Genomic DNA, 24,151 nt, shown 5'->3' on the forward strand with positions numbered 1-24,151 from the left:
TCTCTAGGTTAAAGGAGGCGAGGAGCTGCTGAAAGGAACTAGTGCAGGGGGTATGGAGGGCTCCGCCTTCATCTGCATGATGGGTGCACAGTTGTGCTTTATTTGTCAGTCTTTGAAATGAAACATTCATGATATTTGTACTTTCCTCTACATAGAATACACCTCAATAAAACTTGCAAAGGAAGGACATAGTTGGACCTTAAGACTGCATCTGTACCACCATGGATCTCTTGGATTAACTAACTTGTAGGCTTTTTCAGGCTGAAGAACTTTGGAAAAGTGTGGGCTTTGGATCCATTTGCCTGAGTTACAAATCTCCACTGCACTGTGACACTCACTGGCAATGTGTTCTAAGGGAAGTCCCCTAAACCCTCGGTTTCTCCAGTAAAGTTTTTATGGATTTGTGCCCCTCAACTCCCCAGTAGGGACAAACAGCATAAACAGGACAAAAACATAAATGTAAACCATATAAACTGAGAGACTGCAAACAAACTGATGGTATCATTCTTCCTCAGCCCTTAAATATCTTTGAGTTAGTGCTATCACTAGCAAAAAAAAAAAAAAAAGAAAAGAAAAAAAATCAAATTCTGTATTAGGAAGGTCTGGTAATAATTCAGTACGGCCAGCAACTCTCCACAGTTTAGTGCCTTCACACAACAGATGTTATTTCTGACACTTGAATGGCCAGGTGGGGTTTCCTCATTTAACGGCCTTCAGAAATCCTGTCCTCGGCTCAGTCTTTGGGATCCTCTCACTGTGTATTTGGAGAAAAGAGACCTTAGGAAAGGTGCATCTGTCCTTAACTGCTTTGGCCCTGAAGATGTGTGTGTTGCTCTCATTTACATTCATTTTAGGGGGAAGCAGCCACAGGGCCCCATCTCTCTGCAAACAAGCTCAGGAAAGTATGACTTTTCATTATCAGTCCATTAGCCACATCTGCCACATTGTCCTTATGTTCTCCTACACAAACTACAGGTAATTTCTGAGGCTCTATCAGTTAGGCATTTCACAACAAAGTCACAGAAATCCCAGGATCATTTGATCTACAAACGCATGTAACTTTGTGAAATATATATTCCAACTGGTTGACTTTAAACTCAATCTAAATACCAACGGATCTACTCACATTTCTGAGAGACAGCTTACATTCATTAACAAATGTTAGTTAGCCTGAGTCTCAACACCAAGGTGTCAGATCAGATCAATCTGAATTGAACACACTTTACTTTTTTGATCTTCAAGGTGAGAGATATCTTGGTGTTGTAGAAAGTACCCAGCACTGGTAACTGGGGTCATGATCCACCTTCTAAATTTATAATCAAATGTCAATATAATCAAATCTAGAGGGAATTCTTATATAGGACTTTTAAAAAATCTTCATAAACTTAAACCCACTGTAAATATTGTTCTCTAAAACTTTGGAAATGGAAGTTTTACTTTTACAATAGAAGGCTTATATAAGACACAGGACTTATTCCAAATCACAAACTTGGAACCAAAACTTGAGGCTCTATATTACCAGTCTAATATATATTTTCTTTCTTAGCAAAGCAGGAAAATGTCAAAAGGAAAAATGTAATAATGGTTGCATGTAGGAGACACTAATGATCAAGTTTAAGAAAAAATTTGATAAATCTGATAAGACTGTTTTACTGCCGAAATTCTCCCTGCTCCTTGATAGTTGACCCAAGTAGTACCAGGAACTGCAATTATATCAATAATCATCATAAACTGTATGTATTTCTCACTCTTCAATCTTTTTTTTGTACTTGCAGGCTTAGGATTGCAAAACATAAGGCAAAAGGTATCACTTTGAAGAGTTTTCATCATTATAACCTTTTGGTCCCAGGAAGTGGTTATTTCATTTTAATAGTCCTCTTTCTATATATATAGGTGTCTTATGCCTGAAATGAATTTTCAAGACTGTCTTTATGTGAAGTATTTGGCAATCCAAAAACTACTGTTTCTGAAAATATGTATAGACCAGGAATGAAGTGTTCCATTTTTACAATGAGATGCAGATTTCCCATTAAAAAGTAAAGCTTTCATCTCCAATGCTATCAAGGACAGTATTTGAGTTTTGGTGAATTAATTTAAGAGGCTATAGAAGTCCTATAAAAGAATTTTTGCTAGTCTATTTATTACTTACTGTTGATTATAAATTTGAGCATTACTATTAGTGTCCAGCTTGTGACTTTGAATAGTAGCAGATAAATATTGCTAACTGGTATTTAATCATTTTCAGTAACACTCTTTTCAATTAAACTTAATCTCATACACGTTTATACAATTTTACAATTTAATTATACAATTATCTCATACTATTTGTACAATTTGAGGGATCAATTATCAAAATGCATTGATACTATTTTTTTACTTGTCTCTATCTCAATCACCCTGTTTACTGTTTTAAGTGCCCTTTCTTCCTTAAAGCAAAACAGGAAAAAAAAAAAAAAAAGAAAGAAAGATACAGGAGAAAATGTGGAGGTTATTTCAGGGCTGAAGTAAGATATGAAGAATTGTTCTAATCTTTCCTCCAGCTTTTAACAGTGTTTCAAACTCTATCAAGTAAGAAGAGATGACTGTTATGCGATGTAGGGCATTGTGGGCCTGGGGTCTTCAATATTTCTCTAAGTTTGTAGATTTCATGGTCACAAGTAAGCACAAGTAGTTAATAAGTTCTATGCACCATCTTCGCTAACCCTACATACCTATGAACCGGCACAATGCCTAGTACATAATACTTGATTAAAAATTAATGAAGTATGGTTGGCAGCAGTTCCTCTATCTCTTGGCCAATCCTGACTTGTACATTCTTCTCTCAATATTATAGGTAAGCCAAATAAACAATCACCCTGAAAGCTCTTCAAATGGCTAAGAAAACTTCTGTCCCAAACTATACTGTCATCTGAAATTCCACTTTTGAGTTTCATTCATTTAGCTAAAAATGTCGGTCTTGTTAAAATGCAAAACAAATGCAGCAACACAGAGTCAATCACACTTGAATCCCTTTTAAATTATTTAAACTCATGACAGATGAATATCAGATTTGTTTTTCCCTAGTGCAGTCTGGCCAGAGGAGGGAGTCATTCTGTGGTCATAGAAGTAGGATGAGAAAAACCCAAGTCAGTAAGATGAGTTTAGATGAGTCAGAACAAAGAAACTTATCTCACACTGTTGCCTATAGATGAAATAATACTAAAAGCATACATATTATCTGATTATTACCAGTACTCATACATAATGAAAGTGAGATCCACTGCTGTGAACTAGTTAAAAGCTAATCATTGTCAGAGTCAAGGTTAGTTTCTAAGAGACTTGACTTTTAGTTTTGTGCTCCTTCTTTCAACTTTGATTACTTCTTTATAAATGCGAATCCTACTTCAAAGTAACCTAAACCTTATAAAATATTTTGGAAATTCAAAAGAACCTTAAAAGGAGTATCAACAAATTTCCTGCCTCTGTAATTTTCTATAGTATACATAAATAACTACTTAGGCTCCTTAAGAGTGATTTAATTTTCCAAACATGTAAACTATGATTAATTAAGTGTGAAGGTTTATGATTATGTAATTGGAATTTGGTGTAAAAATATTCTCCATCATTTTCATCAATACTAAATCAGCTAATTGAAATAATCATTGGGATCTACATCTATAGCAAAAAAGAAAAATCTGTATTGCTGCAAAAAAGAAAATATCTTTCCTCCTACTTCAAAAATGTATTCAATAAGGTAATTACTGCTAAATAAAAATTATACCATGTTCCATAATAGAGTGCTGAGGTCAACAGAGTCAAAATTAAGAATATCAGGCAATGCATTAGAGTTCTCGAGAGAAATGGGACCAATAGGGCATAAATATGTATATATGTGTGTTTATAACAATATATGTATATATTTATACACAAACACATTCATTACAGGGAATTAGCTCCCATGATTAGAGAGATGCAGAAGTCTCAGTATTTGCAGGGTGGTAAGTCAGAGCTGAAGACTCAAGCCTAAGTCCACAATTCTGAGAATCAGGAAAGCCAATGATGATGTTCCATTCTAAAAACTAGCAGGCTTGAGATCAGGAAGAGCTAATGTTTTAGTTCGAGTCTAAAGGCAGGAGCAAAGTCAGTGTCCCAGTTCAAAGGACACAAGTTGGCAGAATTCCCTCTTCACAGGGGAAGGTCAGCTTTTCTGTTCTATTTAGGCATTCAGATGATTAAATGAGGCCCACTCACATTAGGGGGGGGGGGGCAATCTGATTTACTCGATATGCCGATTTAAATTTTAATCTCATCCAAAAACACTCTTAGCAAATACTTGGTGTCTTAATCCACTTGGGCTGCTGTAACAAAATACTATAAATTGGACAACTTATAAATAACAGAACTTTCTCAGAGTTCTGAAAGTTGTACATCAAAAGATCAGAGTGATAACATGGTTGGCTGCTGACTTTTTCTGGATTGTAGACTTCTTATTGCATCCTCACATAGCAGGAAAAACAAGGGATCTCTGTGGGGCCTCTTTTATAAGAAAACTCATCTCATTCATAAGGGTTCACCTCTTGACTCTTAAGTCACTTCCTTACACCCTTAACTCTTGATACTATCATTCTTGTGGGTTGCCATTTCCTCCTTAGGGGAGCTTCCTGACCCAGGGATCAAACCTGTCCATCTTATGTCTCCTGCTCTGACAGGCGGGTTCTTTACCACTAGTGCCAGCTAGGGAGCCCCCTACGGTGCCTGGCATCTACATTAGTCAGGGAGCACTCTAAGGGAGCCCTCTGTGACATCCTAAAACAGTGGGGGCAGCAGGAACATTGTTCATAGTAGGGTGACTGAGTCAAAATTTTACGTAGTGAAATAGTCTACTGATAAATCCATTTTCATTTTGTGTTTTACTGCTCTGTACTCACAAAAACATATAAAAATGACCTTCCCTACAGTCTCCAACCCTAACTCCCTTCTCTCCAGAAGCACAGTCAGCCCCACAGTTCTAGTTCTTAACTCTCCATGTGACAAGGTGCATAGTAGACAGGATCCTCTTCACACCTCTTTAAAGAAATCAGACCCAGGACCATGGACCATGACGCTGTCAGTTCTTACAGCGGCTCTTTCTGTGTGGAGACTGGGGACACTCCAGGTCTTCCCTGGTAGCTCAGAGGGTAAAGCATCTGCCTGCAGTGCAAGAGACTGAGCTCCATCCCTGGGTCCGGAAGACCCCCTGGAGAAGGGAACGGCAACCCACTCCAGTGCTACTGCCTGGGGAATTCCATGGCGGGAGGAGCCTGGCAGGCTCCAAGAGAATCTAAGGAGAGAAAGACAAATGGTAGTGTACTACAGAGAGCTCATATTCTCTTGCTTATCTTTTTCAGGAATTTTGTGTTGTCAAATACAGTCATCATTAAAATTTAAATGATATAAACTTACTGTGAAACTAATTTTATTAACAACAATACTAACGGATATTCAAAACTCATCACTTCCTAATTATTATACTGCATTTTATTATAATCTGTGCTCTTTCTTGAGGTTATTTACATGTCTTAAATTTGTATGGTGGAAATAATAAAACAAATCTGTTCCCAACTCTGCCTTCACTGACATCATGTTGGTAACATGAAACTGACCACCATGGGAGCAGTCCCACTACAGAAATTGGCAAACACTACACTGTGGCTTCAGTTTCACAGTGAGTCCATTACGAAGCTGGCATATCACTTGGCTGACAGAGTGAGTGCCAAGGTCTAACAAGGATGATCTGACCCTAGCTATTGTGAGGTCACTGAGGATGAAGCAGAGGACAGTGGTTACAAATTGAACATGGCACCCATGTATGGAAGGATTTCTAAACGTGCTGTGTCTATGGAGTGGATTCTAAATCATGATATTCTGGAATCCCCTCCACCTTCAAAGGGATCATTCCTGGTCTGATCAAAAAGTATTGGCAGGCATGACCTTTGCAAATGAGGACCAAGTCTCTCTTCACTTTTTCTGGTATAGAAGAAGCCTCCGATCTCTTCTACAAAATAATGGAAGGGTTTCCCACTATTAGATGACACTGTACATTTGCCCAACTAGGTGGTTTGTGTCTGGATCCAAAATAAATGGTATTTATATGAAAAATCTGATATTACTTGTACCCCTACGATTGTGTAATGATTCATGTTTGTTATTGCATGGGGAAATGCCTTGTTAGTAAAAATTAAATGTGGCAGTAGGCATATCTCATAGGGACACTGATTATAAATTGCATTTATTACTAAGTTTCATATAGGCCAAATATTTGAAATATTCATATTGTCTTAGAAAAAACAGGTGTGATTAATGTTTTAAATGTTTGCATCTGATTCCAGAAACTATGTTGCAGAGTTATAATTCCCCCTCTATCCCTCAGATTTTGTGAGACTAAGAAATGATTATACATGTGACATTGGAAGGAGAATTGATGAAGTTGGTAGAAAGGTCCTACAACCTTTCTCAAGACCCCCCAAATCATGCTACCTTAAAGATACTCTAAGGATGGCTCAGATATTACAGTTAGTCAAATGCAGCTAATGAGTTAGTAAAATTAGGATATTAATGTTACTGGGAATTGGTTGATCCTCACTGATTAGTGAGTTAGTCATGAGAAAAACTGCCCTATCCATTGTATCCCAGGGGCTAGCCAAGGAAAGAAAACCATTTTACAAGCAAGATTAAAGGGAATTAAGTACAGAGAATTGGTTATACCAGTCATGGAAGAGCCATGAGACCAAATAAGGGATGTGTGCAATCCACAGATTATCACCAACAGAAGACTACTATTCTCTTAGGCTGGAGGTCAAAGGAAACAGGTGATATCACCAAGAGTCAAGACAGCATCTATGGTCACCTGGCTGACAGGCTTTTTAGGACCTGGAGTCAAAGAGTTGAAGACATTCCTGCCAGAGATGCCAGCAAGATCAAGATAGAGAAAAAGACTCTGGTTTCTCCCTTCCTCCTGCTCCTCAACTACATATCAAGGATTCTCATTAAATCTAATCATGTGAACAGTATGTGGCTTCTAGGGGTCAGCAGAGCAAGAAAGGGAGAGGGAATACATCTGAGGGGAAACAGGTACAGGAATAATAAATCTAGCAAATCCAAAATATGTATCTATATCTAGATGGATAGACAGATAAACACAGACTCCCCCCAACATCCATTAATGCTATGACAAGGTAAAGAAAAATAGGGTTTTTTTCCCCTTACCCAGGTATATTATCTAAAGGAGCACTCAATTAGTTACTGAATTAGAAGTTGGTACATTCTACTGCTATTTAGCGTCCTAAATGAGCACAAGATTGGCCAACTATCATGAGAGTCTATTACTGATCCAAGAGACTCTTTTTTTCCCATTATTCCGAAGCTCTCTATCTGTTCTCAAACTGGGAGAGGTACTATAAAACAGAAAATGAGACTGATCTGACAGTTAACCCACTCTTTTCACCTTGCCTTCTTTTAAATATGCTGAGAAAAGTAAAATGGTCAAAAGGAAAGGAGGAGGAGAGGCACAAGTATGCTCACAAACTAGGTGATGGATGGCTGAGAGCTGACTCTTTCTCAAGTGCTTTTATTGTCCCACGTGCTTACCCCTGCATCCCAGGAGACAGCTTGATGTAACACGCCAGTATTAGTGTCACTTCCTTGCCATATCCTCTTTTCACCATCACAAAGATAAGAGTCCATCAGAAAATACATGTTTCCTAGGGTTACTTCTGTTTTACGCAGATCCTCTTTATGAAGCTATTCTTAGAGTCCTCTTCAGTATCATAAGCTTCAACTAAGAAAACTACCTTTCCTTCCTTTCTGAACATTGTTTCATGAGGAATGAGTCCTGTTACTTACAAAGATAGGCAGAGGTCTCTCAAAGCAGAAAAGTCATCTCTTTTGCTTGCTTTCCACGTGCCATCTAGGTACTACAGTTAAGAACTTCAAGCACACAAATTTGTTCTAGAGAACTGGCAACTCAAAAATACAAATAATCTTTATAGTATTCAAGTAACCCTTAAACTTTTTGAAAAATAACCTTGCTTTAAAAGTCAGAGTGCAAAAAAACTCAAAAGAGTTGGCACGTCCCTCCAAAAGATTCTCTAACGTTTAGCAAAACTGAATTCACACTAAATCTGTTTATGAGTAAAAGACAAGTCAACTTTAAAACCAATCATAGATGACAATGTTTCTTTTCAATGTGTCTGCTTTGGAGCCATATTTCTGCTAAACACTCAAAAATTTCTTCTTGAGTATTTAGTGATATATTAGAACCAGAAATAAGGGATGTTAGTGCTAGAAGGCAGTCAACGGTCTGTAATTTAATTCACATATTCCTTCTGCACCAGACTCTGTAAGATCACTGAGTCAGCTTAAGAACTTTGAAGCTGTAGAGTCCAGGGCAGGCCATTACAGTATGCCGATATCACTGTCCTCCTGCTCTGACGTTCTCCACTGAGTGACAGGGGAAGGAGAAGGAAGCGCAGTCACCATCAACTGAGAGTGATGAGACTGGAATATTAAAATTCAGGCTTATCTGAGCTGACTGAATTGGCTGGCAGAATGTTCTCCAGTTAAAGGTGGGGAAAGGTTAATTCTGCACATGACACCGCTACTGCATTTATACAAGTCTCCTAGGACAACTGTTTGCCTTGAATTGTTTTCTTCCTTTATTTCAGTCAGACAGTTGTGTTGACTGATTTTTCTTTTTGATGTATGAAATGACTGTTTGACTGAATTTACCATTTGATTTCTACTAACGCACTGTAAAAACAATAGTCAACTTAGACTGGCAGGTATGAAAAATTCTACTGCAGAACCAGACAGAAATATTGCGTTCTATAGGTACATATGTCATATGCCCTGGGTTTTGGAAAATTGTTCCAATTTCAACTATTTTGCCCCATGTTTCAAAAGAGTGGGGCCACTGATTTAATAGTAAAAATAAGATTTGTGAAGTTCATATAAAAATAATTTTGTGTGAACCTGAGAATCACATAATGGGATCAGAAAAGAACTATTATGAGAAATTTTACTGTTTCTTACTTATCAAGAGGTGTTTCTATGTCAAACTTTTCAGTCTTCTTCTAGAAGATGTTTAGGAACAAAAGGTTTGAATATATTCATAGCAAATCCTTATTTATAGTTTTGTTTTCCCAATAATTATAGTTACTAAGATAGGACATGGAAAATGGCCTATCTCATGATTCTAAGCTCCTATTGAACATGTGGGAATTGGTAACATGAGTAGAAAAGTGAAGCAACTTTTGAGATTGTTACTGAGTAATGCTGATTTTATAATGAGTGCTTCCTTACATATCTGACTAATTTATCACGGTGCAGATGGCTGATTCCCATGCTTAGAAATGACAAAGGTCTTAAGAAATTCTCCATATTCCATTCATCAATCTGTGTTCTTCTTCAAAGCAAAATTAATCCCTTCACTATTAACATAGTAGCTTAATTATAATTTTTAATTTTAAAATTAACTGTGAGAATCGGAATTTCTGGTAGGAAAAAGTGATGGAAGATGGGACAAAATAAAATAAATCAAAGAATTCATAGAAAGCTAAAACAGAATTTTTCAATAGTAGGTAAGGACTTCTGCTTCCAACTATATCAGTTTACCTTAGGAAACCATACTAGAAAGGTCAGATAAATCATAAGCAACATTTGACTGTGAGCATTATAAAGCTAATGAGGTAGCCATGACATAGAAAAATAAAATAGAAAAGAAACTCATAGAAGTAAGAACAGTATTCTGCACATGCTTTATCTAATCCAGTCATTTAGAAACTATTGATGAAAATCAAAAGCATGAGAAGCCAAATATGGCTCCTAAGAGGCAGAAAAGCCAGTAGATCTTAGGACAATATTGGAGGACTGAGGAGAGAGCAGGGTTGGACTTTAGAAATAACAAGGCAGCTAGAATTTTAAGGATCAAAATCCCAGAGATGGGAAAGATTCAGAGACTCGAGCTCAATTCAGCAACAGTGGTCCCTTGACGTTATCACATTTTCCACGTAGGTAGACAAGGCAAGATGTTAAGAAGTCAAACAAAAGCTAACTGAAGTCAAAACAAAGACTCAGGAGTCTTGTAATGCTGAGGAGATAAAACTGAGGTTCAGAACCCACCAAAGAATAGTGGCCCGGTGGAAAGCTAATGATATGAATTAGGACACTGGAGGTTTCTATATGTATCTGTGTCCACGTGAATGTGTGTTAGGAAGGTTGATGAAACAGCTACCTTGATGGAAACATCTATAAAGAAGGAAAATGAGTATGAAGCTTGTGCAATGACTGAAGATCAATAAGCTGATCTTTCCTTCTGCTCCTTACCTGGGAATAGGAAATTCTCTCTTGAAAAAAGGACAGTTGACCGTTCAACAATACAAGACTTAGAGACACCGACTCCCTATGCAGTCAAAAATTCACATATCACTTGATAGGCGGCCCTTCCTATCTATGGTTCTGCATCTGAGGATTCAACCAACCACGGATCATGCAGTGCTGCAGTTGTTGGGAAAAAATCCATATATAAGTGGATCTGTGCAATCTAAATCCAGGTTGTTCAAAGGTCAACTGGAATGTCATTATGATTCTCTACAACTTGTCATATCCCAAGTCTGGTGTTCATCAAAGAACCACCAAGACTCCCAAGAAAAGGAGAATTAGAATAAAAAACAGAATCAGAATCATGGATGACCTAGATATTAAAGTTCAAATATATTTTGATAAATATTACCAAGTTCAGGAAAATAGATGACAAGGTAGAGAATTTAACTAGACAACTAGAAACTGATTAAAGTTGAACTGACAGAATTCAAAATTAAACTCAGTAGTGGGCCGAACACAGGTGAAGAAAGATAAATGAACTGGAAGACAGAGTAGCAGTAAAAATAGGAAGACTAAACGTGGAAAACAAAAAGGATAAAAAAGTACAGAAAAGAGCATTTGAAACATATGGGCCACAGTAAACATTTTCATCATATGTTTACATTGGAGTCCAAAGGGAAAAGAAGAGAGAGATTCGGGCGAGAACAATATTTAGAAATAATAGCTGAGAGTTCTCAAAAACTAAAAAGAATATATCAAGCCATAAATTCAACAAGCACTAAAAAACGCAACAAGAGTAAATATAAAGAAACCATATCTAACACCACCAGAGTACAATTTACAAATAGCAAAGAAAAACAGAACACCTTAGAAGTAACCAGAGGAAAAACAACAGTTGACCTTTCAACAACGCATGAGATTAAGATTACTGCTTACTTCTCAACAAAAATGATTAATACTAGAAAATAATGGAAAGTGCTAAAGAAAATAACTGCTCACTGAGAATTCTAGAGGCAGAGAAAATGTTGTTTGGAAGATGAAATAAGGAAATCTGCAAACAAACAAAATTTAGAGAATATGTTCTCATCAGAACCAACTGAAAGGGAGACCCGCAGGCAGAAGGAAAATTATCATAGAGGAAAATAAGGACTTGACAAAGGAATTAAATAGAACAGAAAGGAAGCGTAAGTGAATAAATCTGAATAAAATCTAACTGCACATAAGAGTAATAATGAAATATATAAAAATTAGAATGCATGAAAACAAGAGGAAGAGGAAAAAGTAATAAAATAAATTTAAGGTCTCAGCACTGCTTGAGAAGCAGTAAAGGAGCTAATAAGTCACGGTGCATGTGTAACTGCTACCTATATAAGCATTGTGAGCTAATAAAGGGAAAATGGAGTTTGATGAATTTAAAAGGAAGAGCCAGAGGAACATAAAAAGGAAGGACAAGCAGAAAACAAGGAGTAAAAGGTCTATAATAAGATACGTTAACTGTAAATAGTCACATTAAAGGGCAGAGATTTTTTGAAACAAACAAAAATCTTAATTCTATGCCCCTTACAAGACACCATAGTCAGACTGCAAGTTAAAGGATGCAAAACTTATGTCATAAAAACAATAAGCAAAACTGAAAAAAAAATAATGGGAGATTTGAAAGCAAAAAGTATCACTGGAGATAAGACAGGATAATAAAACCAACCATTACTTTACAAGGAACATGTCATAAAACTAAACTTCGAGGCAATATATGAAGGGAAATTCTGAAAACTAACTAGAAATAAAATCTAAATTACCTAGATCAATAATTCAGAACAACAACAAATCAGTAAACTACAGAAGATCTGAATACCATTGTTAAAGTCTTTGGCCTATACACCCCGAGGAAACCAGAATTGAAAGAGACATATGTACCCCAACATTCACTGCAGCACTATTTACAAAGCTAGACAAGGAAGCAACCTAGATGTCCACCAGCAGATGAATGGATAGGAAAGTTGTGCTATATGCACACAATGAAATATTACTCAGCTATAAAAAGGAATGCATCTGAGTCAGTTCTAATGAGGTGGATGAACCTGGAGCCTATTATACAGAGTGAAGTAAGCCAGAAATAGAAAGACAAATACTCTATATTAATGCATATAGAGAGAACTTAGAAAGATGGTACCAACAATCCTACATGCATGGCAGCAAAGATGACACAGATGTAAAGAACAGACTTTTGGACTCAGGGGGAAAAGATGAGAGTGGGATGATTTGAGAGAAGAGCATTGAAACATGTACATTACCATATGTAAAATAGATGACCTGTGCAAATTTGATGCATGAACCAGGGCACCTAAAGTCGGTGCTCTGAGAAAACCCAGAGGAATACAGTGGGGTGGGAAATGGGAGAGGAGGTTCAGAATTGGGGGGGACACATGTATACCTGTGGCCATTTCATGTTGACCTATGGCAAAAACCATCACAATATCCTTAATGTAACTATATCCAATTAAAATAAATTAATTGAAAAACTCTTTGGCCTACATTTGCATAAAACACTGCATTAACAAGAATGAAATGCACATTTACATACAAATTTTGAGGTGTACATGGCACATTTTTAAGTTGACTGAATGCTGGGTATAAAACAAGACTCAGAATAATCAAGAAATTTTAAAATGTATAACCAATATTTTATCAAATATTTGGACATTAAAAACACACTTCTGGATTTCCATGGTGGTCCAGTGACTAAGACTCCATACTCCCAATGCAGGGAGCCTGAATTCCATCTCGAGTCAGGGAACTGGTTCCCACAAACAAAGAGTTTTCATGCCACAACTAAACGACCTTGCATGCTACAATGAAGACTGAAGATCCTGAAAGCCACAACTAAGACCAGGTGCAGCTGAATAAACAAATTAAATTAAAAAAAAAAAAACCAAAACATACTTCTGATAAATATGGATGTCAAAGATAAAGTCATAATAGGAATTAGAATTTCATTAATTGAATGATAATGAAACACTGACCTAGAGCCAGACATCCTGGAATATGAAATCAGGTGGGCCTTAGTAAGCATCACTACGAACAAGGCTAGTGGAGGTGATGGAATTCAAGTTGAGCTATTTCAAATCCTGAAAGATGATGCTGTAAAAGTGCTGCACTCAATATGTCAGCAAATTTGGAAAACTCAGCAGTGGCCACAGGACTGGAAAAGGTCAGTTTTCATTCCAATCCCAAAGAATGCTCAAACTACCGCACAATTGCACTCATCTCACACACTAGTAAAGTAATGCTCAAAGTTCTCCAAACCAGGCTTCAGCAATACCTGATCCGTGAACTTCCAGATGCTCAAGCTGGTTTGAGAAAAGGCAGAGGAGCCAGAGATCAAATTGCCAACATCCGCTGGATCATCGAAAAAGCAAGAGAGGTCCAGAAAAGCATCTATTTCTGCTTTATTGACTATGCCAAAGCCTTTGACTGTGTGGATCACAATAAACTGTGGAAAATTCTGAAGGAGATAGGAATACCAGACTACCTGACCTGCCTCTTGAGAAACCTGTATGCAGGTCAGGAAGCAACAGTTAGAATTGAACATGGAACAACAGACTGGTTCCAGAATTAGGAAAAGGAGTACGTCAAGGTTGTCTATTGTCACCCTGCTCATTTAACTTACATGCAGTGTACATCATGAGAAACGCTGGGCTGGAGAAAGCACAAGCTGAAATCAAGACGGCCTGGAGAAATATCAATAACCTCAGATATGCAGATGACACCACCCTTATGGCAGAAAGTGAAGAAGAACTAAAGAGCCTCTGGATAAAAGTGAAAGAGGAGAGTGAAAAAGTTGGCTTAAAGCTCAACATTCAGAAAACGAAGATCATGGCATCTGGTCCCATCACTTCATGGCAAATAGATGGGGAAACAGTGGAAACAGTGGCTGACTTTATTTTTCTGGGCTCCAAAATCACTGCAGGTGGTGACTGCAGCCATGAAATTAAAAGACACTTACTCCTTGGAAGGAAAGTTATGGCCAACCCAGGCAGCGTATTAAAAAGTAGAGACATTACTTTGGCCACAAAGGTCCGTCTAGTCAAGGTTATGGTTTTTCCAGTGGTCATGTATGGAAGTGAGAGTTGGACTATAAAGTTGAGCACCAAAGAATTGATGCTTTTGAACTGTGGTGTTGGAGAGGACTCTTGAGAGTCCCTTGGACTGCAAGGAGCTCCAACCAGTCCATCCTAAACGACACCAGTCCTGGGTGTTCATTGGAAGGACTGATGTTGAAGCTGAAACTCCAATACTTTGGCCACCTGATGTGAAGAACTGACTCATTTGAAAAGACCCTGATGCTGGGAAAGATTGAGGGCAGGAGGAGAAGGGGACGATGGAGGATGAGACAGTTGGATGGCATCACCAACACAACAGATATGGGTTGGGGTGGACTCTGGGACTTGGTGATGGACAGGGAGGCCTTGCATGCTGCAGTTCATGGGGTCGCAAAGAGTCAGATATGACTGAGCATCTGAACTGAACTGAATGAAAATATACTGTAGCAAAACCTGTGGGCTGCAGATAAAGCTGTGGTCACATAGACGCTTAAGTATTAGAATTATATAATATATGTAATCATATACGTGTGTGTGTGTTGTGTAAATGGAAAAAGAATAAAGCTTCCAAAAGATACCCTATTACCTTGAGGTAGACAACTACTGAACTATACCTAATAGTGGAGGCAGGGCAGACTTCAGAACTTCAGGAGACCAGCAGAAGGCAGCATTTGGAAACAGGAGTAGCTTCCAAATTAGGCAGTTTGAGAGCACAGTGAACGCCAATGTCAGAAGCAGTCTCCAGGAAAAAGCATTTAATGTATAAAGTGGTGGAGAAACTAAAATATATTTAAGATTTGACACTCTAATTCCTTTTAAGGATGATTTATGTTTCTAGGGAAAAAATAAGAAGTACTTGATGTAGAAGGTGAATAACTTTATAATTTCCAGGAGAATCTTGGTACCAGGATGACACAATGAAGAACTTGGGAGTCCCCTGACTAATCTAGCAGCGAGAAAATGAAAACAGAGATGAGAGAGAGAAATAGAAAGACATATTTGTGCAATTGGGCACTGCTGCACTTTAAAGTCTAGGTATGCACTCCAAATCATAAACAAATGCCACCATGTTCAGAGCTAACCCTGAGACAGTGATTAGTGTCTAAGAGATTAATTAGGGACAACTCTTGGCATCAACAACGTATGGAAGAAAAGGACATCAGATTGGGCAAAGGTAGAAGTAAAGTTGTGTTGCAGCCTCAGGAAACCTCAGGTGACCCTTTGGGGGAGAGTTCTTAAAATGAGATGACCCCTTCAGGGGGATGTCCCAATTCAGGAGGATGTCTTAACTTTTATATTCTTACACCTGTCATTGGATGAAGGGCATTGTACGAAGGGGTGATGTGACCCTGGGCTAAGTGGCTCCCTTTAGCTGAGATTGGCTGTCTGCAGCATTTCCAGGGCTGGGGCAAAAGCTCTAGAATCTGAAAATTGTTCAACTTTCCTTGTCTGGGTTGCCAAAGTAAAAAATACAGGCAGGGTATATTACAAATAGTTCTTTAGCCTGGAGAAGAGGTCTTGAAGCTGTGAGCCACTCACTGGGAAGCAGCAGGACATGAAGGATTCTTGAACAGATCGGAAGCTACTGGAAGGCCTTTCAGGAGTTCAATCCCATAATAAATACTGTACCTTCAGTGTAACTTTGCCCTCTCTGCCAGTCTTCCTCAGTTCCCATGTGGGCCCTTTTGGACTTGAACTTGGTGTTCCCAGAACTTGAGCTGGAGACTTCCATGAAGTCTGCTTTCCATCTACTGGCTCAGCTTTCTTGCTCTCTCTGCTCCAGGCTAGTCTCTTCAAACTGCCTTTTCCATTTCTGGCAATAATACCCCTCTCTAGACCTAACTAATGCTTTTCTGGGGCAAAAGGAAGAGAATTAATAAGGGTAACTTTTATTTCTAGGAGGGAAGTTACCATATTCCTTCAGAGTATTCATCTCCTTGATTATTTAACTTTTACTCTAGATTACTCATGGGTATTTCTGCTCCCCTACCTTCAACCCAAGGAGGTTTTAGAACATTGTCCTCTCTCAGCATCAAGTCTCTCCCCATCCTCCCTCTCTCTCTCTAAGACCCACCTTTATCCACACACTCACAGGCTTTCTGGACCTCCGAGGAAGATAAGCACTTCACAGAATCTCTGCTACAGGACCAAACATACTGAAATGACTTTTTATGAAGATATTGAAGCAACAGAAAAAGAATACATGAGGATTGTTTCTCCTGAGGGTTCAATTATTTAGAGGGCCTTTATCACACTTCGATTGATAAATCTAACCTTTCCTTTCTTGACTACAGTTGATCACACTGTGATGAAAACAAGGTAGAAAATGGAAAAATAATACTTGGATTTTAATGAAATAATAAAAATGCAGGGCCTATCTTTGACTTTTGCCAAGAGAGAAAAGAGTTCACATTTCGACTATGTGGTGGCAGGAGTCCCTTTTAAAACAGGGCCAGTCTGCATGATGCATTGAAAAATCAACCTTTTCAAATATAGCCATAACCCCTCAAGATTGTTTCATTTCTTGGGGCCAGGCAAACCAAACTTCGGGTTTGGTTTGAGTGGTGCCCTGTATACTAAAGTGATAAACATAATCTGGAAGCACAGCACAGGCTAAAAATATGGAGCTGGCAGCCTTTGATTGAAATTGAAATATTTTTCTGCTTTTAATTCACTGCATAAAATTTTAACTGTCCAAATTCAATCAGGTAGGTCGTCCTAATGATCATGAGCTTCAACCCTGCTAACAACTAAGCCTGCACTGTTAAACTCTACTTTATCTGTTCCAGAAACCTCCTGGGTTTCTTTAATGCCTCTGTTATTACTTGCTTTGCATCATTCTGCGTTTCTTTAAAAACACAGCTGTGTGACCTCTGGAAGTTTTATTACTTCCTTGAGACTTGGTTGCCTCCTCTATGAATATCTGGGTATATATTTAGTATTGCTCAATAGAATTTTTTATGATAATGAAAATGTTTTGTATCTGTACTAGCCAATGCAGTATTCACTAGCCACATGTAGCTAATAAACATCTTTAAAATATGGCAAATCCAACTGAGAAACTGCAGTTTTAATTTTAAAATTTGTTTAAATACAAATAACCTCATGTAGGTAGCATCTACTGACAGTATAAATCTATGTAATATTTTAAGGATATTCTCCACTCTAAAACTCTACCATTCATTAGCTCAACCTAAATATTTCTGCCCTTTGACAAGCAGAAAATAATTTATGACGCCCTTGAAATTATTTTTCAAGACCTTTGTCAGTTTGGGGACATCATATTCTTAAAAGTGACTTTGCTTTGTGAAACTTTAATAACGTTGACGTTTCCTGCCCTTGGAAGCACCTCTGTTATTATGGGAAATGTTGTGGACGAACAAGGACCATTTCAAGAGATGTGGGAAAACTCCTTCTGGACTTAATTTCATGATGAGGATGCTCAGAATGTCAAAATGCTAAATTGCTTATAGTAAGAACCATACCTCTTTCACACTATTTTCTGCATGTAGCTGGAAAATGTTTAAAATATTTTAAAATAACTGCACATCTATTTCTGAAGCTGATTTGGCTGTTCAAGGCTTACTAGAACTTTATCCATCTCACTATTTCACTCAGTAAACAAATGCAGTTGTTACATATGTGTCTGTGTTCCCTTCTAGATTATGTGTTTATGAAGTTAGAAACTAGACTTATGTCACAGCCCTTATGTATAGCACAATATTCATTGCTAATTCAGATCGTATTTTAAGATGAGACAAAAGTTAACATTTTTAATGTAGTCACAAATATCTAGCAAACCAATCAGAAAAAAAAAAAACAATTTTTTTAATTGGTCAAGAACAAAAAGAGAAATACTTCATGCAAAATCATATCTCTAATAACTACCACTGGAATTAGAACACACACATGCTAAAATTATTTTAAAATATCTTATCAAAGACTTTAAGGCTGTACCTAAAAAGATTATATCAGAAGTGAACATAATCACGTTGTCTGACCAGCGTGAATCACGCAAGGCATATTATATATAAAATAAACAATAAGAACCCACTGTATCGCACAGAGAACTTACTCAATACCTTGTAATAAACGGTAATGGAAAAGAATACACACACACACACACACACACACACACACACAACTGAATTACTTACCTGTACAGCTGACATACAACACTGTAAATCAACGACACTTCAATTTTTTTAAATAAGTGTAAAAGGTCGTATAGCTTCATAAACTCACCTCTGGTACCCAAGGGACTACCTGAAACAACAGCAGCTACAACTTTCCTGGAGACAGGACGTGGCCAGCAAACTGGGCTGTTACACTCGGTAATAGTCATACCTGTAAAAAATATACAGGCTCATTAACACATAGGAATTCCTCATTTTTCTGGCAGTATTAGGCAATGAGGTATGCATATGAGAATTTTTTAAATGACAAATTTAAGAAGAGTATTTTAACCTTCACTCATTAATTTTTTCTAAAATTAAGAAATGTATTCATCAGTGTATTTAATGTTTCCTTGATGACTTGGGGTCATCAGTTCAATCAACGTTTGCATGAATAATACAAATGGAAGCAAGACAAGCACTCACACTGAAACTGAAGATGACATAATGTTCTATCAACTGGAATAACTGATGAAGGAGTAAGAAAAAAAAGACAAAAATGAAAACAAACCATGATCAAGAAACAGTCACGTTCTGACTTCTATTTAGTTTCAAAAAGTGAATTGAAAGTGCTCCGTTGTGTCCGACTCTTTGTGACCCCATGGACTGTAGCCCACCAGGCTCCTCTGTCCATGGAATTCTCCAGGCCAGAATATTGGAGTGGGTAGTCGTTCCCTTCTCCAGGGGATCTTTCCAACCCAGGGATCGAACCCAGGACTTCTGCATTGCAGGTGGATTCTTTCCTGTCTCAACCACCAGGGAAGCCATTTCAAAAAGAGACCACAAATCCCAGTGGTATCTCCAACATTATTAGCTGTCTTTATCCCTTGTTTCCATTTTCCTTTCCTTTTTCTTCTACCCTAGAGGGGTTCCAGGAAATGTTTATAGCTGCTCTCAAGACAAATTCTAATACCTGCTTCTTCTCAAAATTTCACAATGTGTCCAGGAGATAAACAGTGTGGAGGTCAAATACAATTCACCACAGGGAGATCTGTGGTGAAAATAACATCAGAAACTAGCTCCTAAACATGCAAAGAGCAGAGTATGGTGTCAGGCACTAATTTCCTTCCAAATACCTCTCCATTTCTAAACGATGTCTTTATTTATTTACCAAGATCCCTTTTTATTGGTTCCCTCTTCCAGACTGCTTCACTTCACCTGTCCTCACATTAAATACATTCACACTCTTTTTGATTCCAGTTATTTGCTCATTAAGTAATCATAGAACACACACATGCTAAAATTATTTTAAAATATCTTATCAAAGACTTTAAGGCTGTACCTAAAAAGATTATATCAGAAGTGAACATAATCATGTAGTCTGACCAGCGTGAATCACGCAAGGCATATTATATATAAAATAAACAATAAGAACCCACTGTATCGCACAGAGAACTTTGGAATTAAATACTGAGTAAAATTAAAATACTGGAATCACTTGGAGGGTTTAAGCACTTCCACCAATGAATACTGGGTGTGGAATTCAAGAGGCTGCACTTGACTTGGCCTTGTCCAAGTTCTTTCTTAAGAAGTATGTAAGATAAACCTAAACTCAGAGTTATTCAGATTGGACTGCTTTCTCAGGTGGACTAGAATTCACTGCTCATTCCACCCACTCTGAGGTCAGTGGCACTTTTCGGAGATGGGGTGGCCTCCTCTGCCCACTGCGGAGGCTCAGTTCCCCCTGGGCCCACTCTCTGTCTCAAATCCCACACTGAGGCCAGATGCCAGCCTTCCCAGAACATTAGTGGTCTCCTTTCAGTGTTTGAACTGCTCAGACTGAGTCCCCGTGGACTCTTTCTCAGCTTGAAACCTGATCTTCAACCCCTTTACCTGACCTGGATGGTCACCTTCCTACTCTAGGCTTCAGCTGCTTTAGCTGTAAAATGATATATCTCTTCTTAGTTCCATGGAGTCGCAAAGAGACCGACACAACTTAGCAACTGAACAATGACGACATGATATTCTTTATGATACCCTGTATCGCAGGACCTGTTTCTACGGCTCCTGATGCCAGCTTCTTTCACAATCATATCTTGTTCATCTCTGAAAGTGGAATCCAAATCAATCATTTCCAGGCAGCTTTCAAATCTAGAATCATTCCCTGAACTTTCAAAGCAGGTTCTCTTAATCCCTTTCTCCTAGGATGGCAGGCACTTCATACTCTGTCTTCTCTCCTGAGGATTCACAACTCCTCCAAGATCAAGATGCTGCTCAACCAATTCTCAGGTCACACTCTGCACAGCGCTTGGTGTATGGCAAACAGCCAATAAAGATTTGAAAACGAATTAAATCGAAATGAATGACTCACGGTTGCTGACAACTTTAATTGTTCTCCCTTCCTGGGGAGAACAGTTGGAAGAATCCCCAGTCTCTCTTGTGGCCACAGAAATGGACTGTGGCCAAAACAGCAGCAGAGAAACTGACCTGGATCCTTCCAGAGCTGGCTCATCAGAAACTTCCATATGCATTTCTCCATATTCTTGACCCCTTCTGCTGATGGATGCAGATGGGGATGAGGTCTAAGGGAAGGGAGACGGTATAGGATGGGAGGAGTCTGGGTTCCTGAATGACCATCTGAAGGAGTGCAGTCTCCCCAAAGTGAATACCCACCCAGGGCTGTGATGTGGGAACCATAGTGCTGTGCTGCTGAAATTTGGGGAGTTGTGTGGTAATTTAGCATAAACCATTATACGCACAATTATGCTAATTATACGATCCACTTAAATGGCCCTCAATCTAGTACATTTAAAATGACAGACATCAATTTGTGTTATTGACACTTTTACCCTCCAATTTAACCCTGCTCTTCTGAATCAGTCATTTGACCTCAGAGAATATCAATTCCTCAACAGATTTTACTCTGAGATTCATACACACTGCAATCAGAATTACAATATTTGAAAAATAATGTTGAGAAAGTACTTTCCAGAGAAAACTTCAGTAACTTTTAATTCCTTGATCCTGCTTTGAAAACACAGCATAGCTCCGACAAGATGGCGGCGGCCGAGTAGCGCGGGGGCGGGTTGTGGCCGCAGGAAGCCCGGCCGCTGCAGCGGGCCGAGGCGGGATGCTGTTCCCAGGGAGCGCCGTTGGCCACCGGTGAGGAAGGTCAAGCACAGAGCTGCCTTCCCGAGCCCCCCGGCGCCCCCTACGTACACCCCCGTCTGCTCGAGTGCGGTCGCCGCTTTGCCTACTTCGCTACCGCCCTGTGCTGTCGGGCCCGGAGCTCCGGCGGCGGCAGGGGCTGTGTCCGGCAGGAGAGGAAGCGCCCGGGCTGCGTCCGTGCTTCTGTCCGCGGGGCGAGCGTCTGGCAGTCTCCACAGGACAGCCAGACTCCTCTGTCCATGGGACTTCTCCAGGCACGAATATTGGAGCAGGTTGCCATTTCCTCCTCCACAGGACCTTCCCGACCTAGGGATCAGAGCCACATCTCTTCTGTCTCCTGCGTTGGCAGAATGGAATGATTGGCACTGGAGTAATGTAATGGAATAAGGTTTCATCTTAGACATTGTTAAGGTTCATGATACATGTTGCCACATTGTACCATGTCTTGTAAGCCCAATAAATGTTAACTGGTTTGAAAGTAACGGTAGCTGGGTGGTGGTGGGGAGGTGAGGACCTACGGAGTTGCCAAGCTTGAGTGATAGGCTAGGTTAGCCTTTTATTTCCAAATATTTCTTTCTTTTTTATCTTTAATATATATTTCAAGGTGTATATAAAAGCACTATGGAGAACTTTACATGTTACTGCAAACACACAAACACACATGAACTTATTGCTCAGGTCAAGACGTACAGCGCTGCCGCCACCCCAGAGCTCCTGCCCTTCTGGTTCCCGGTCTCCAAGAGGAAGCTTTCAGCATTTCCCTCCAGGCCTGTTTGCTCAAGTTCGTTTTGTTTTGTTTCTGTGAAACCCTTCATCATGTTTAAAGAAGTTCCCTTCTGTACCGGTTTACTAAGAATTTTGTGTTTTGTTCTGTTTGTTTGAATTTAATGCTTTTTTTGTTGTTGTTGCAGCTTTTCATTACTGTATGACTTTTCTCCTTCACTATGTTAATATATTGAATTACATATTATTTAAAATCTTAAACCTAACCTGATTTCTGAGGTAAACCTAATTTGGTTTTACAGTATTACTCTTTTTATGTATTTCTGGATTCAGTTTGATATTCTGTTAATAGTTTTGTATCAGTGAGGTGGCCTATATTGTCCTTGTCAGGATTTGAAATCAGCGGTTATCTCATACTAGCCTTATAAAATGAGCTGACCCTCATTTTCTATTCTGAAAAAGTTTAAGTAGGACTGAATTGTTCCATTAAATTTCTGTGAGAATCTGGCCGAGAAGCCATCTGGGCTGGTAATTTTCTTTGTGGAAAGATTTTTAATTACTCCTTTGATTTTTAATTTTTAACCTTCTCAGATTTTCTGTTGATTATTTTGGTAGTTTTCCCCCTAAGAAGTTGTCCTTTTCATCTAAACTTTTTAAATTTACTAGCATAAAATTATTTATAATAAATATTAGTATCCGTTTAATGGTTGCAAAAAAAAAAAAAAAAGAAAACACAGCATAGTAAACTACTTGCAGTTTATCCATATTTATTGCTAATTAACAAAGTATTTTAGTTGGGATTAATTTTTAACAAATAAATAGCAGGTTTCTTGTCCACATCACAGCTGAATGACTAAATTCTCTCTCTGGAAGATTTCTTGACTGACCTTTATTTGTACTCAGTCAACTGATCTGGGTCAAATACCAGATATTAAAAATCTTCAGCATGTTCTTTTTCTTTCATTACTTTTCATCCAATAAGCATTTGACCACGTGGATTTTTCTCTGGTCTGGAGTATTTTTACTAACAAGCTACATGATGTTGCAAAAGACCTTAAGGCCCAAATGCTGGTATCTAATGAGTCTGTTCCTTTGAAGAGACTGATTTACTTTTGCTCCAACTTTTGGAAAACTTGCCCCAAAAAGCTCCACCACCCTCCTATTCTGCCCACTTCATCCATTAGAGAAGACGATTTTCTCAGTGTTACTTCCAAGGTACAGGCAGATGAACGCTTATACAACGGATTCAGTTACCTGCCTGGGAACTGAAAGGACCTTTCCCATTCAAATATCCTGGTTAGGAACCACGTTTTTTAATTTCTCTGGGAATTAAGAAACAGCAAGGAACGAGGGTACGTGGTTGATAAATGAACGTCAGTTCTTCTGAAAATCACTCTGTCTCCTCCCGTTCCTCTTGGTGTTCAAGGTAGGGAAAGAACCCTGGTCATCACCATGTGGTTATCGCTCTCCTTCTCTTCGAAGAGACAAGCCGTTTCATTGAGGACACTAATTCACCAAACTCAAGGCTCGAATTCCTTTTATGTACCCGATGCCTATCTTTATAGTATATGCCATTATCTTCAACAGTGAAATGATATGCTTTATTCCTCATTACAGAGACCAAAGTGCTATAGCAAAAGTCACTCCTGAGAGTTTTACGTGGAAATTTACTGACTCAAGAACAAATTTCTGTAGAAAAAGACAACC

At 38.6% G+C, this 24,151-nt stretch overlaps 1 long non-coding RNA gene across 1 annotated transcript in view; it reads right to left on the bottom strand.

Moving 5' to 3' along the window:
• The window catches only part of LOC136155406 (uncharacterized), a 42,803-nt gene that overhangs the window by 17,105 nt on the left and 1,547 nt on the right, over positions 1–24,151 (bottom strand). The window contains exon 2 of the long non-coding RNA XR_010660808.1: positions 18,684–18,785. This is a non-coding gene — a long non-coding RNA (uncharacterized lncRNA). The remainder of the gene's footprint in view (positions 1–18,683; positions 18,786–24,151) is intronic.

Source organism: Muntiacus reevesi, unplaced genomic scaffold (genome assembly GCF_963930625.1).
Source record: "Muntiacus reevesi unplaced genomic scaffold, mMunRee1.1 SCAFFOLD_31, whole genome shotgun sequence".
Classification (NCBI taxonomy): Eukaryota; Metazoa; Chordata; class Mammalia; order Artiodactyla; family Cervidae; genus Muntiacus; species Muntiacus reevesi.